This window comes from Cuculus canorus, chromosome 1 (genome assembly GCF_017976375.1).
Source record: "Cuculus canorus isolate bCucCan1 chromosome 1, bCucCan1.pri, whole genome shotgun sequence".
NCBI classification, from domain to species: Eukaryota; Metazoa; Chordata; class Aves; order Cuculiformes; family Cuculidae; genus Cuculus; species Cuculus canorus.
The window spans coordinates 54,470,055-54,485,168 of NC_071401.1; the positions used below are offsets into that span (position 1 = coordinate 54,470,055).

Here is a 15,114-nt window from a genome sequence, read left to right on the forward strand (position 1 = left end):
CTGTTTCATGGTAGTCAGAGCAAAACAGCCAAGAAGGAAATTACAATTTAAGGTAAGAGAATTTGAACTTTTTAACCTCTTTTAACCTTATCACTGTGGTTTTATTACAGTCATTAATTATTTGCACTGTAAAATTTTTTTCACCACAAACGAGGCAAAAGTTTTCACAAAGCCTATAATACACTTTCTTTCCTACTTTTCTGTGTGAATAGCTACTAGCTAAAACTAAGACCTTAATTCAGACATTTAAAACTAGTTCTTTCTATTATAATCATGACTAAGAAGAAACATTTCTGTATTCAAGCTGGCTGTCGCTGTCCCAGACCTGCATACCAATGGGAAACGCAGAAGGACAGAAATCCATTTAAAGAAATGCTGGGCACAACAGTGAAATATTTTATGGAATTAGGTGAAAACCACGAGCTTCTTCAAGAAAACAGGAAGAGGAACAAGCGAGTGTCAGGAAACAAAACCAAGAAACTGATAAGGGGAGACCTGAGGAACTGTTAGAATTTTAAGGAATATGGAAGAAGGGTAGAACACTTCTCTCTTCACTGCAAGTATATATCCCATCAACAGGTAGAAAATAAAGGATGGAAATATATTTATCTAAATATAACTTACAGTATTTCTATCAGTAAAAGCCTTAAGTGCCCACAAATTTTCTTTTATGATTTACACAGCCATTTATGATGGGCCATTTACCTATGCACAGGTTTATATGGTAATCAGATGTCAGGTAACACTAAATATGGATAATGATTACTTTTCATGATTTTACTCAATTGAAGTGACAAGCAAGTTACAAGAAGAGAAGCTTCTAATCATTATCACACATGAAAAAATGGGGTCCATATATTATGTTTAAGAAATATATAAAAGGATTGGTTTAGGGCTCTCTTTACAAATCCAGTTCATTGTCTGCTGTTTGGGTTTTTTTTTTTCTTCTACAGCTGTTTAATTCAGTGCAGTGAAGCAGTCCATAGATCAAGCTATGAAATAGTTCCTGAGACAAAAAAAAGCCCAAAGAAGTGGAAGCAGAGATGCCTCATCAGTGCCACACTATCAGTACAGCACTTCCTGCAATTATCACTAGCTTCAGGGTAGGAAGGAGAAAGGAGTATCTTCATTTTCTCTACAAAGTATGACCTATGGGGACGGAGATAATGAAGCTTTCGAATAACCTAGGGTGTGTCCTTGACAGCAGAACGTCTAGATCTTCCCCAAAACTGTCATCTGTCTGCTTTTAAAGATAAGGCCCATCAGAAACAGAGAAGGACAGAAAAATTCATGAGCTTTAAGGAATTGGCAAGCATGCTGGTTTTAAAACAACAAATAAGTAATATTACTTTTAGTATGTAAGGTCATAGAAAGTCATTTAAAGAAATGAATGCATTAAAATAAATTTAAATGAGACTGCACTATCTGTTTCATAAAGTATATGAAGATTGGTCTGGTTATATATTTTAAAGGCAAAATTTGAAAAAGATTTTTCAAAAGTAGTAACTAACCTGTCTTGTAAAGAGATATATAGATGTCTATTTATTCACATTACTATCAAAGTTATGATTTGTTATATGGGTAATGAATCTAGACAAGTTTTCTTCTATAATTTACATTTCATTATTATGTGCTTATTTTAGAAGGAATTTAGTGTCAGGATTATCAAGCTTTTTGTTGTTGTTCCATTTGGGTTTTTTTAACATGTATCAGTCAGTCAGATGCAGGGCAGTGTAGTATATCTCTTTCTAGAGAGAAACTAACAAACCCAACAAATCTAACCACAAACGTAATGAATAACCAAACCCTGCAAGGACATATTTGTGTTCACTTGTTATCATCTCTTGAAACAAAACTAAAGTAGAAACAGCATAGTGCAGCTTGTTTCTGACACCTCTGTTTAATCTATATTACTGAACAGTTTTGCTGAGACTTTATGCAAATTATATACTTCTCTGGTTCTGATTCTTAGCCACTTGCTGGTTGACTTTCTCAAGACAACATCAGGCTTTTGCTGAGCAATACTTGTGCACTTAAAATATATGGCATAATTTCAAATATGAATTGCGTTGTTCACATAGATTCCACATGCACACTTCTGGAGTTAAAAAGCAGCTTAATGTGCCATAATATGCTGCTGGTTTCTACAATTTCTACGCTCATAGAGAGCAAGAGACTAGGCATATGAGGTCCTTAGGCAACAAAGCACCCTTACAAATAACATGGAATTACTGTTTATAAGATTTCAGAGCAACAGGTTTTTTCCCAGACTGATAGCTCTTGTGCTTCCAGAATGAATTGCTTATTTTACAGATATACAAGAAGAACAAATTATGATGATGCCTGCAGCAAATTACTTGCTTTGTATTGCTGTCAACAGGCCACTGACTCAGAGGATTTCCCAGGACTGAGACTAAAAGGAAACAGCCTGTCTCAAATAGGAAACATTCAATGTGCTCAGAAAAGATCTATCAGTTTTCAAGCCAGAAACTCTGTGGACATAAACTCTTTCTCTCAGTAGCTAACTGCATACCACTGAAATACTGCTGCATTTCCTTTTCGCAGTGCTTTGTGCTATTGTGGTACCCGTTTTGTTTTAAACTTCATGGTTTTGCACAGTGACTGTTGCACATATTCTAAGAAATGGCGTTACTATCACTGATGATAAGCCTGTTTCCTAATGCTTTTTGTTTTGTAGTTGATGACAACCTGCTTTCATGGCCATAGCATCAACAGTAACTGTTCTCATGTATATTACCTGGTATTAATAAAATATGAGTTTACACAGCAGTGTTTTCCTCAGCTTGACACTTGGACTGACAAGAGTAAATGCATTTCCATTTTATTGACACATAAATGTAATTATCTTTTAATTGATCTCTGCTGCTGCACAGAATCTACACCCAGTAAACTAACATGAGGAATGCACAGGTCAGCCAACACTAACATACACATGTAGGTACAGTAGAGTCGTCTTGCTTATACCCTTAATATATCAGCTTAGCAGACTACTTAGTAATTTCCACAGTACTGGAGAGATCAGTACTATGAGACCAATTAAATGCCACATAGATCCTAATGGTAACTCCAGTTACTGCTCCGCTCCATTTTTTCCCCCTCTTTAATGAATTTGTTTGCATAGGAAGTATTTTGTTTATGTTTTTATTATATTGACAGATTATAGCTGTCATTAATTAGTACTAACAGGAACAGTAAGCTGCTTCTCACTTTTGTCTTGGTACTTTCCATCTTGATGTGATATTTACTTGCAGATTCTACTCAGAATAGGCTATCAATAAAGATAAATATGGGATTGTTTTGTGATATGTTTCAGATTTCATAAGTTAGAACCACTAATTTGATTTTCACTTCTGACTAGAGAGGTATTTCTTGCTTTACTTAAGCATTCCTCTTCAAGGAATTACTTGGTAGGACCCCCTGAGATATGGTCCTCCCAAACAAGGGAGCGGAACAGAGATGGAAAATATTTAAGGAAGCTTTCCACAAAGCATAGGAGCACTCAGTCCCTGTATGTAGAAAATCAGGCAGGAAGGAGAATAGACCGGCATGGCTCAGTCAAGGCCTGCTGGTTAAACTAAAAAAGAAAAAGGAACTGCACAGGCAGTGCAAGCAAGGAGAGGGAGCCTGGGACGTGTATAGAGATGCTGCCCGGTTGTGTAGGGATGAATTCAGGAAGGCCAAGGCGCAGCTGGAGCTGAACATGGCAAGGGAAGTAAAGACCAACAAGAAGGGCTTTTACAGGTACATCAAACAAAAGAGGAAGATCAAAGAGAACGTACCCCCACTGATGACTAGAAATGGGGATCATGCATCAACAGATGAGGAGAAGCCTAAGGTACTTAACAAATTTTTTGTCTCAGTCTTCACCAATAACTGCTCTCCTCACCTCTCCTGGGTCATGGGACAGCAAGATGGTGACCAGAGGGGTAGACCTGCTCCCACAGTAGAGGAAGATCGTCTGTGACCACCTGAGGAACTTGAACACATATAAGTCCATGGGACTTGATGAGATGCACCCCAGAGTCCTGAGGAAATTGGCAGATGTGGTTACCAAGCCACTCTCCATGACATTTTAAAAGTCATGGCAGTCAGGACAAGTCCCTGGTGACTGGAAGAAGGGTAATGTTGTGCAGATTTTTAAAAAGGATGGAAAAGACGACCCTGAGAACTACCAACCTCTCAGCCTCACCTCTGTGCCTGGGAAGATCATGGAACAGATCCTCCTAGAAGCTATGCTAAAGCACATGGAGGATGGGGAGGTGATTAATGGCAGCCAGCATGGCTTCACCAGGGGCAAACCCTGTATGGGCAACTTGGTGGCTTTCTGTGGTGGGGTAACTGCAGCAGTGGACACAGGTAAACCGACTGATGTGATTTATCTAGACTTCTTTAAAGCCTTTGAAACAGTCCCCCACAACATCCTTCTCTCTACATTGGAGAGATATGGATTTGATGGGTGGATGGTACAGTGGATAAGAAACTGGTTGGATGGTTGTATTCAAAGAGCAGTGGTCAATGGCTCAAAGTCCAGATGGAGATCTGTGATGAGTAGTGTCCTTCAAGGACTGGGACCGGTGCTGTTTAATATCTTTATCAATGATATAGACAGCAAGATTGAGTGCACCCTCAGTAAGTCTGCAGATGACACCAAGCTGAGTGGTGTAGTTGCCACACCAGAAGGATGGGATGTCTTCCAGAAGGACCTGGACAGGCTGGAGAAGTGGGGCTGAGAACATCATGAGGTTCAACAGGCCAAGTGTAAGGTCCTACACTCAGGTCAGGGCAATCCCCGTTTTCAGTACACGATGGGAAATGATGGGATTGAGAGAAGCCCTGCAAAGAAGACCTTGGGGGTGCTGGTTGATGAGAAGCTTGACATGAGCCGGCAATGTGCACTCACAGCCCAGAAGGCCAACCGTATCCTGGGCTGCATCAAGAGACATGTAGCCAGCAGGTCGAGGGAAGTGATTCTGCCCCTCTATTCCTCTCTTGTGAGACCTCATCTGGAATACTGTGTCCAGTTCTGGAATCCTCAACATAAGAAGGATATGGAGCAGTTGGAAGAGGTCCAGAGGAGGGCTACAACTGTGATCAGAGGGCTTGGAGCAGCTCCCATATGAGGACAGGCTGAGAGAGTTGGGCTTGTTCAGCCAGGAGAAGAGAAGGCTCCGAGGAGATCTTATAGTGACCTTCCAGTACCTGAAGGGGGCCTACAGGAAAGCTGGAGAGGGGTATATGTAAAGGCTTGTGGGGATAGAACGAAGGGGGATGGGTATAAACAGCAGAAGGGCAGATTTAGACTAGACATTAGGAAGAATTTCTTCACCATGAGAGTAGTGAGACACTGAAAGAGGTTGCCAAGGGAAGTTGTGGATGCTCCATCCCTAGAGGTGTTCAAGGGCACATTGTATGGGGCCTTGGGCAGCCTGATTCAGTGGGATGTCCTTGCCCATGGCAGGGGGGTTGGAACTAGATGATCTTTAAGGTGTCCTCGAACCCTAACTATTCTATGGTTCTATGATTTTAAAGTCCTACATGATACCAAAGGCTACATTTCCTTTGTAGGAAGAGAATACGTTGTCCACAGTGTACCAGTTTGGGAATATTCCTCTATCTTTTATTAATGTAATAGAATCATAGAATATCTCAAGTTGGAAGAGATCCATAAGGCGTGAGGGCAAAGGAGCAGCAGAGACGAAGTGTTATGAACTGACCTTCCCCCTGCCCTGCTCAAGGTGAGAATGTAGAAGAGTCAACAGTGACAGAGTGAAGTTGGGTCTGGGAAAAAAAGGTGGGGAAAGGGGATGTGAAGGGACAGTGTTTCTAATTTGTTCTTTGTTTCTCACCATCTTAGTCTACTTTTAATTGGCAAGAAACCAAACGATTTTTCTCCAATTTGACTTTGCTTTTCCCACGACAATAACCGGTGAATGATCTCCCTGTCTTTATCTTAGCCAATGGGTTTTTTCATCTTATTTTCTCCTCCTGTCCTGTTGGGGAAGTAGAGTGATAGAGCAGCTTGATAGGCATCTGGCAGCCAGCCAACGTCAACCCACCACAAATGGTATTTGCTTCGTCACAAATAACAGCTTCAATTAATGTAGCTTCCTCCAGAATCACTTCTGTTAAAGGAATTTACAGTTTAAATCTGGGAAAAGAGTTCAAATGTAAAGACTGATTGAATACTTACACTGTTTTCATACAATTAAGCCAACCTTTTTAATAGTAATCAAGTGTATACAAAGTTGCATATAAAATATTTGCAAAACAAACTAGCTTAATATTTCAGAAGACATTTAGGATAAAAATATTATTTATTACAAACTGCAACCTACTGCTAAATACAAAGTAATGAAACTAACTAAAGAGTATTTCTGCTGGTGTCCAAGAACAGCACAAGCCTGTATGGCTACAGTTTGATACTCAGTTATTCATCTTTCACAATACTGAACATATATGTATTCCAGTGTAGTTAGCAGATTGTAGCTAAATGAGCTAGCGTATTCCCAAAACTTATTAGTTTAAGTAAGATTCACTGTACTATACTAAAGCTTAGTGAGAATAGCGTTATTTCTATAATTTCTAATACAATAAATAGCTGTGAATACTAATATAATTTAAAAAGAATCTATTATTAGGATGTGTCCTTCCTGTATTATTTTCCATTATAGACATATTACTTCAATTTTGGGTCATTGTCACCCTAACCTGTGAATGTAAAAGACTGAATATGCTGTTTGTATCTCCAGTAGCTGAAGCTTGTATGCATATCTGCAAAGTCCAATTTTTGTTCCACAAGAGAAAAAGAATATGGTTTTTCAATCACGCAAAGAAAACCTCTCTATACAGATCCAGATCCCATTAGGCAGAACACTTGGAAGCTGAATTCCTAGACTGATTTCTAGTTGATTACATGCTGAGTGGCATGGTTGCCGTTGCACAACAATTGATTCTTTAAACAACAGTGCAAACAGCAAAAGTAACCCACAATACAGCTCCCTAAAACAATTTTTTATTTCAAAGCATTCAGAGACAAGCCAATTGTTAGGCTGCTGTTCACTCAAAATTAAGTGCATTCCCTATACCAGTTTTCTTCTTCCTCCTCACAAGACATCATAGGGCTTAAATTTTGTCCAAATAAAACATTAAATTAGGTATTGGCAGCTTCCTCTCCCTTTAATACAATTTTAATAGGGTCTAAATTTAAGAAGGATTTTGCCTTTTTTTTATAACAATGAAAAAGCACATATGTCCCCCTAAATTTGCAAGCCATTTTGTATGAGATTCTCCCAAACCAGATAGCTAGTTAAAAATCTGGCAATGTACCCACCGCCATACATTACTCCAGTATGTACATCCGTATATATAACTAATGAGTTACTACCTCACCACAAATATAAGGAATTTGCTATTCTCTGATGAAATCATAGAAGAAAGAAAAAATGTCCAGCCTTCACAGATCGACCCCTACACTTCTACACCCCTAAACAATACCATTGTGACTGGGGCCTGAAGACCTCCTTAACTCTCTAGCTTGTCTCTACTATTTATCAGCGTGTATATTCCCTTCCTTTTCTTAATTGGGATTAGGTATTAAGGACATCAGAAGTTCCTTTTCATTTGCAGAATTGCTACTCTTGCATGCGGGGGGGGGGGGGGAAGAAACCACCTGTTTTATTTGAGAACTATAGCCAATGTTATGAGAAGACTGAAAGAAAATATTTAAGAATAAAATCTCTTCTTAAGAGATAAGGAGCATAAATGACAAATTATAAATACGAAAAAGTAATTTGCTTTCCATAGTTTTGCCAATAGCAAAGTAGGTCAGATTTTCAAAAAGTAAGCATCACAAGATTTGTGCCCAAGATCATATTGTTTTTCACAGCTATAATTCTTCCAAAAATTTCAGAACTCTCTTTCACTTAATACTATAAGATGAGAAGATAGAATAATGTTCCTGTTTTGCTTAGAAAACCTAACACAAGCAGTTTTTAGCAGCTTATAGCAGCAAGCAATTTAGGTGCAAAATAGGCTTTTGTAGAGAACATCTGCACCATAATGAATACTGTGGTTAGTGTCACTATCCACCTAACTAGCTAGAAAACGCTGTGTTGTTTTCTGTGCTACTGTTGTGTGTACTAAATGGATGAGAATTGATAGTATGTCTTGGTTCCATCAATGTGTATGTTTTCCCAGTATGTACTGTGCGGTGCTTCATAAGCAACTGAGGGAGAGAAAATACAAACGTAGGTATATTAATTTTTGTTAATTATTTCATCATTTAGTTTTATGCAAATATGAACCTTAGATTTAGTTCCAGAAAGCTCTGTACAATGTATAGTCTTTTCCTTTTGCTATTCACATTAGGAGGAATCAAAAGCTTTTCATTTAAGCACAAAGCCTATTTTAAAATGAGAATCATATGTGTTAAATGAATGGGACTCTGATTAGCCTTTAATAACTTTTTTAAGCTAGTTAGTGAAAACTAAAACAAGACAGGAAACAGGTTTTTATTTGAATGGTTGACAAAAATGACTATGTGACTGGTGACCTGTTCCTCTTAATTTACTTCCTCAGCATCCCAACACTGACACATGGGCTTAGCTTCATGCCTTCCTAATCACTTTTTCCTTCCACCTATGAACCATGTGTAGGTTTGAGTTTACACATCATTTTTCAGGACATACTGTCATCTTAACATGTTCATACAATTTTTAGTGTTTGGACTTACAAATACAGAAGGACCACCTTTGTGAGCCACAAAAAGGACATATACCTTCATTGTCATCACAGAACGGTGAATAAAACATTTTCACTCTCAAGAGACAGAAAAGCATCAGTGATCCTGCGCTGTACTATGTATTTTTTAAGTTGGAAGTTGAAGTGCATTTTAAAAAGAGGAGGGTAAAACTCAGAAAATAATTTACCATCTCATTTCTAGCTGTTTAGTATTTTTGCAGAAATTATGTCAGTATCTTACATGCAAAGGAAATACTGAAATATTTAAAATATCTTTGGCACTTTCTGGCAGTTAGAGGGTGCTCAAGACAATACAGTGTGATAACCCACATCTCACACAACAAATATGAAATAAGCTTTCCTGTCAAGTAGGAAAGTAGGAATATCTCAGTACAACATATCAGTCTAATACTCTGCTATAATGCCTTGCCAAAAATGGAATTCATCCAAGGGATTGATTTAAAAAAGACAGTAACATTGTATTCATTCCAGAAATAAAGCAAAAGAAATACGGAACACATCAAATATGAAAGAGAGAGACAAGAAATCACTAGAGAAAAAATTAACATGATCAAAATACTGAGCTGTTCTGTATCTGCAGGGTTGTTCTACATTTGGAAGGAACTAAATAGTTACAAAGGCAGTAAAAAACAAATCTACAGCAAAGTTAACATTTAGATATGCATTTTTAATACAAAAACCAAACCAAAACAGAACTTTTGAGGCAATCTCTCCTATCGCAAGAAAAACAATAAATAATAGGGAGTTTAGGAACAAACACAGCTGAAAGCAATTCTAAAACCAATGAATGTTGAATAGCAGTTGCACAAAGTGCACTGAAATTTTACTTCCCAATTACCTCTATGGGGTACCTGTTACTGAATGGTGCAAAGTGCAGGATACAATATATCAACAAAAAGACATTTCAGAAGTGAAAGGCAAAAAAAAATCTTCTGAAAGTGAATCTCCAAAAACATGCTACTGAAAGAGTGTATCAAAATAAGGCTCTAAGTGTCTGAGACTGTTAAATGCTGTACTCTTGCAAATTTACTCATTCCACGAGATGGAATTTCATGTCAGTCATCAACAGAGTAATCAGAATGTGCAATTCATTAAATTTATACAGCAATTTGAACTGCTTTAAGAGACAGAGGGATTTTAACTTCTAGATGATTATCATAACACTAAAGAAGGCACAAACTGAATGTCAGTGATCAAAGAGAAACACAGCTGCAAGTGCCACGTCTTGCACGTGAATAATTTTAAAATATTTATCTTTGAACCTGCAAATGATGACTCAGGTAATGTAGTACATCACCATTTCCAATATGTACTCGAACATTTCATACCAAAAAAAACATGTATTATTTTGCTTATGCTGTGGTACATCGATAAGAACTTTAAAAAAAAACACAGATGGAAAGTTTAGTCATTAGTATCATAAATCAGCATCAAAACCAAATCTTACCTCACTATTTTTGCAACTTTTTGAACTACGTAAATGGGTAAATGATAGCACAGTGAAACACAGTGCTTATCATGCCACAATAATGACCAGTAGCAAAGGAAAAATTAGATTAGCACCTGCACTTAATGTCTTATGAAGTAGTGGCCTCTTTCACTTAAAAGACGTGGGTGTCACTTCCATTCGTGATAGTTTTAGCCCTTTGAAATATTATTCCATGTATATCAGCTAGCAGTCCAGTGGTATTGCAGTATGAGATGGAGTCCTTTCCAGATAAGTTCAAGCTTATCTTTTACTGCACCTAGAAATAGGAAATAATTTTCCTAATTGAAGCATTTAAATTAGCAGTACAGTCAATAGAGTGACAGCTGCCCCTTAAGATCTCCAGAGGGAGATTTCGTCTGCTAGAATTAGACAGACAAAGATAAGGTCATTTTCTACTATGCCAGGATTCCCTAGCATTAGGAAGTCATTATTTCACCTGTAAATACAATCTTCTAGTATTATCTTCAAAAGCAGTATCTTTTCAAGATTGTCTTCTAAAAACAGAAATACATTGAAACGGCCGAGATCCAATTGCCTGTAATCACAGCATCAAAATATCATACTTACTTCCTAATCTTAGCGTTTGCACTTGCAGGAAAGACAAATGAATCATGGTTTTTAAATTATAGCACAAGAAATAAAAATAATTACCATTATTATTGGTGCCATATGCAACTGACTTTTCTTATCATGATTACCTATTAGAGTGATAGTTGCAGATTGCAGTACATAAGACTTGAAACCATTATTTTCTTACCATAAAGACGAATGAAGAAGAGCCCATCAGTTAAAGCTCTCCAAAACCAGTCTGTACAAGTAAGGATTTTTTTACAAAAGAAGGTGACTTTGTCAAGCCATTTTCAGCTCTGACTGGTTCAGCAGCTACTCTTAGTTCATCTAATTGCACTTTGTTGCTGTGAATATGAACCTGGGGAGTCCAGAGCACAGATTATAGCAGTCAGGGTCCAATGGAATCAAAAAGTGTTATTGATTTTTGGTAAATCCACTATTTACAGAAAAAGAAGGAGGATTACTGTGAGACTCTCACAAAGGAGAAGTTCCCGGAAACCATAGCCTGCTAGAAAGAGATAGTGTCTCCCTTATGCTACAAGTTTGGTTTTAATGGTTTGAAGTTTTTAATAGAATAGGACCTAGAAAACAGAGTATGTTAAAGTGTTGTATGTTTACATATTTTAAAACCAATTCTTTGCTTTGGATTTTTCTGTATATTTACCTTGCAAGAAAAGAGGAGATGCTAGGAGACATCTTTTCATGCCAGTCAGAATGTTTTTTTTCAACTATTTTCTTATGTACATGTTAAGGATAAGTAGGAAGGAATCTTTAAGACATTGGTTCTTCTTGTGCTACTTGATAATATTCAGTAATTTGTATAATACATAAGCACAGTCTGATTTTCTGAGAGCTCACTTGGCCCTCCCTCTACATCACAGAATATTCACTTCCTTCTTGCCCTTATTTTGTAATTCCTGAAAGTCAGAAAGGAAATTTAGAGAAAAGGGTTTATCTGCTTTGATGACAAAGAGGAAAGGTTTCAGGAAACACTGAAGCTTTCCAAAAGAGTTTTGCTTCCCTGGTTTTACTAGAATTACTTTGTCTGGTCTGGCAGGACAAATTGTAATCAGGATATACTTCTCCATCTGGTTTAAACTACACGTTCTAAACGCAAAACCAGTCATCCCCTTCAAATTATAGTCCTATAGTTCAATCACCTTTTTTCAACCTTTAGAAAAGAATATATAATCATAACGTGAGATTTTTTTTCTTAAGATCTCCCCAAATATTTACATGGATTTTCATAAGTTTCTGTGTGTTTGAACTGTATCTAAGACTTTGGAAATAAAACCAGTAATTTCAGACAAAGTAAAAGCCAACCAAACAAAAAAAATATCCTAAGTACTTAAGCCCAGTTCAGAAACCATCAAAAGCAAAAGGTTTCCTTATCAAGTAGACTTTAAGCTTTTCTCTGCTTTAATGTGGTCCAAAGAAGTGTTTGCAAAATAAGGAGGTGGCAGTATAAGAAGATCCAGTGTATATACTGCGTATTTCTCCTTAGAAAATGATGTCTTTCTAGTTTGTGTGTTTAAACTGACAACCTCTTGGAAAGGGCTCAGAAATACGACACTACTGAAATCCTTCAGACCAGACACCTGACTGCAGGTGGCTACAATGTAGATGACAACATCTGGGCAATCTACCCAAACTCCTTTTATATTGTGCAGGGCCAAAAGAGTTATCGTTCCTATCCCAAAGCATATATTTACATACCTCCAAATGAAAAGTTCTCTAAGCTCCATGACTAGATATACATACAACATAAGATAAAACATCTCCAGGCAGGTGGTCTGGTTAAAGAACGGAATTCCACCTCTGCTGCAAACAAATGCCACAGGCTATCACTGATTAAATTCTGTTACAGTGCATTTCACCATTTTCACTGTGAGAAGTACCAGAAGCAAAGCTTCTAATTTTCGGTATTTACAAAGTTGTAGAGACTATTCAGTCCTGAAGGCTTTGGTACCATGGCAGGCTGTACAAACAAAAGAAAACCAGGCTTTGACTTACCACTGATATACAGAGCTCTGATTGTGATTGAGAAAGAAGGATTATATCCTATCATGACATCAGGACACAGAGAGAAATAATACTTCAATATCCTGCATCTTGAAATGTTTAAAAGCTGATTTGAAAAACTATGTAAGCCTGAATTATCACTAATTTCCTTTCCCCTAATATAGAAAGTACCACACACAAGTAAATACAAAAATATACTTGTTTAGCAAGCAAGGTTACAGCAGCATCAAATTTATAAAAAATACATATATAGTTGCTTACACGAATAGCAAGCTATATATTACCCTGCCAATCTCTGTCACCTTAAAGATAAATTAAAATATATAAACTTCTACAGATTTCAGGAATTATTAGTTCTGAAAAAAACAGGACAAATTAAATTTCTGTAGTGCAGTAATTCTGCTTGGATAGAGCGCTAGACTTCTGTCTATCTCTGAGGCAGCAGCAACATTAAGTTCCCTTAATTTAATTTGTCCATCACAAGCTTAATATGTGATTCAGACTTTTCATATCAAAAAGGACAAAAAGATGATCTTTTACATATGAATCTCTAATTTACACTCTCCATCTTCCTTTCCCAATCAGTAAATGTTAGAGAAGAAAGCTTTTTCTTCAATTTCTTCAGTCCTTTTATCTAAGGAAAAGCAGTTATGTGTCAGGTCTCTAAGGAATTTGATGGTCTCTTTATCCCATAACCCTATTTCCATACTCTGAGCTGCAAGAAAAGCAACCATCCCACAGAAAGATAACAGATTTGGAGGTTAGTAAGATTTGTGGTATGTAAATTATATGTCCTCTCCACAAGACCCACTCTAGGCTTTTGAGAGAAGGGCAAATGAGCTCTCAAAATTAAATAACTTATAGTGGAATTGTTTTATTCCACTCTTAGATACTCACTCGGGGAGGAAACAACACAACTCCTAGGCTATAGAGGAAAACAACACAATAAACTATACAGTGCGGATTTAATATCAAAGGAAAAGTGCATTCCTGATAGGTGAAAGACCTTGAGACTTACTGAGTAAGACCTGCAGTGGTTTTCTTTGCACAGTAATTTGTAGTTTGTAATTCAGTCATAGCATCTCTTTGGAGGGAAAATCACATTCATTTTCTCACTATTGTAGTCACCATTTTAATAGAGAAAGATAGACAAAAGCATGCTGGATCTGGAGGGCTACAAAATATTATTTTTTTTAAGGAGGAAGGAATAAGGATTGCCTTTGAGCTTCAATCTGGATCCTACTTCTACAAAACAACTCTACTGATAGAAAAGACATTTTTCTGGGCTTTTTTTTCCTATTTCACCAGTCTTTCCTTTCTTATCAGAGAAGGGTTATTTTTCACAAATAGAAAAATAAGAACCAAGAGAGTTTTTCATGAAGCTATCAGTAATGTTAGAATGGCTTGCTTATTTCAACTCCAGAAACCATTTGGGAAACTGTATTTAAAAGCTGCCAAGAAGATGGAAAAACAAAATTAAAGGTAGTCCTTAGATGGAGCTAAATGCCACAGGCAATGAAGAGCAGTCTAATATCTCTTAATTCTCATGTCTAAGGAACGAGACAGAGAAGGGGACTGGAGACCATAACAGTGTCAAGCTTACATGTCGTCCCTAAACAGCCTCTCCTTTTACCAGTGCAGATGAGAGGATGCTGGGTTAGAAGGGTCACTGGCAAGAAATGCCAGTAGAACATTTCTTATCACTGAGCCTTCAAATCAGAGTGGAAACTTGTATTTTTAAACTGAAGTACAGTGTTGTCAGGAAAATAACTTAGTTTCAATAGAATCAGTTCTTACTCCTGTAGTCTGGCTATCTATGCACACAGGCATTGTATGTAAACAAGATACCTGTAATCCTTTTAATGTATTACAATACTATGATTGCGCAGAACTGTATTAGAATTGTCTGCCTTGTAAGCCTTAAAATTAGTAACTCACGGATATGCACATAAGGTAATGAACACTAACTCCTTTCACAAGCACATTATTCTTGTTCAAACCTCCTAGTTTTTCTGTCTGGCATCTAAACAAAAAAACTCACAGCAACACTACTTAAGAAAGATCTTTGATTTAGTAAAGAGGAAAGAGGGAATTTATGTTTTATTGTTTTTAAAACATATGCAGCCAGTTAATATCCCTATACTATACTATTTGTACTTCTGTATGTTTACTGCAACATTGAGCTGTGGTGCTCACGGGTAGAGAGGGCTCAGCTGCCAGAGTCCTACTTCCTACATTCATCTAACCTATGC

The 15,114-nt window shown here is 37.2% G+C and overlaps 1 protein-coding gene across 3 annotated transcripts in view; it reads right to left on the reverse strand.

Moving 5' to 3' along the window:
- Nucleotides 1-15,114, reverse strand: part of GPC5 (glypican 5) — a 690,193-nt gene that overhangs the window by 438,108 nt on the left and 236,971 nt on the right. The gene's annotated exons all lie outside the window — the stretch shown is intronic.